This window comes from Otolemur garnettii, unplaced genomic scaffold (assembly GCF_000181295.1).
Source record: "Otolemur garnettii isolate 467f Iridium unplaced genomic scaffold, OtoGar3 scaffold00204, whole genome shotgun sequence".
Classification (NCBI taxonomy): domain Eukaryota; kingdom Metazoa; phylum Chordata; class Mammalia; order Primates; family Galagidae; genus Otolemur; species Otolemur garnettii.
In genome coordinates, this window is record NW_003852599.1 from 184,708 (window position 1) to 186,394 (window position 1,687).

Genomic DNA, 1,687 nt, shown 5'->3' on the forward strand with positions numbered 1-1,687 from the left:
TACCAAAGGTGGAGGGTTTAAGCCTGGCCCCAGCCAAAGTACAACAAAAAATAGCTGGGCATTCTGGCAGGCACCTGTAATCCCAGCTACTTGGGAGACTGAGGCAAGAGAATCACCTAAGCCCAAGAGCTGGAGGTTGCTGTGAGCTGTGATGGTATCGCACTCTACCAAGGGCGACAAAGTGAGACTCTGTCTCTAAAAAAAATTTAAAAATAAATAAAATAAATAAATAAAATTTCAGCTGGCATTAAAAAAAATCATAAACTAGTTGTTGTTATCTGACTCTTTGCAAGTAGTACAAGATCTGTCTCTCAGAAACAAGAGGTTAATTGGCTAATGGGTTCTAGAAATGGCAAACAGATTTTATCGCATACAAGTTTGACTGGTATTTGTTTGGAGTGCTGGATTGAGATGGATTCTGAGGTTCACTGGAAGCGAGTGCTGGGAATAGTTACTAATGTTTGCCATGGACACAACGGAGGAATGGCAGTATGTGTCCACGTATTTGCTGTGTCTGGTGAGACCTTTGTCTTTGGTTACTACTCAGCACTCATGTTGGGGCCACTAGGATTGCTGTCATGCTCACACAGGGTTTTAGTCTCTTGGGAAAGGCTAGTGTTCACTCCATTTCTGCAACTTCCATCCATAGTTTTCTTCCAGCTGCTCTCCACTACTAAAGAGACGGTTCCCCAGACCCCCAGGCATCTCCTTATGCTTTCCATTCAATACATTCAGCACACTGTTGTTCCTTCTCTGGGTTGGGCCCTACGAACATGGGTGGATTAAAGGAGGTTCCTGCTGTCTGGGAAACCAGATTTTAGTTCTGGGCACCATGAAAACTAGAATTTGTGCTATGGGAAATTTCCTATATGCCGTGGAGTGGATGCCATGGATGTGATTGATTATACCTGGTAGGATCTAGAGAGGTTTCCTAGAGGGTAGTCTAGCGGGGCTATGAAATAAATATAGACTATTTAGTGGGTAGAGAGACGAAATAAAGAGGTTTTGAGGTGGAGATCTAGTGGGCTGACAGAAGGCTCAAAATTGTCTCAGGTGTGTGAAGTGAAAGAGGCAGGGTGGGGGGAAAGAGAAGATAAAGGTGAACCATGGGTAACTAGCTGAGAAATTTGGTGACAAAAAGCTTACAAACCTAGGTGGCACCTGTGGCTCAAGGAGTAGGGCGCCAGCCCCATATACCAAAGGTGGTGGGTTCAAATCTCAGCCCTAGCCAAAAACTGCAAAAAAAAAAAAAAGCTTACAAACTTCTCCAACTGTGCCCTATCCTGGCCCCCCAGAAAAGATCTTCACATATCCTGGGCATCCTCCTGGTGAATACACGACCTCCATTCTCATTCCTTACTCTATCTCTCTCTCTCTTTTTTTTTTTATTGTTGGGGATTCATTGAGGGTACACAGAACCAGGTTACACCGATTGCTTTTGTTAGATAAGGACCCTCCTATATTTGTGTCCCGCCCCCAAAAGCTGTACCACATTCTTGATCCCTCATCCACTCCCTCCTTCCCTTTCTCAGCTCTCCCCATCCCTACCCCCCACTGTGTACTAGGACCTTAATTGTCCTCAGATCAGAATTGTCCTTACCCTTCCTTCTTTTTTTTTTTTTTTTTTTTTTTTTTTGGTTTTTGTCCTGGGCTGGGTTTGAACCTGCCACCTCTGGCATATGGGGCC

General features: G+C 44.5%; 1 protein-coding gene across 1 annotated transcript in view; it reads left to right on the forward strand.

Moving 5' to 3' along the window:
- The window catches only part of LCK (LCK proto-oncogene, Src family tyrosine kinase), a 31,579-nt gene that overhangs the window by 21,829 nt on the left and 8,063 nt on the right, over nt 1-1,687 (forward strand). The window lies entirely within an intron of this gene.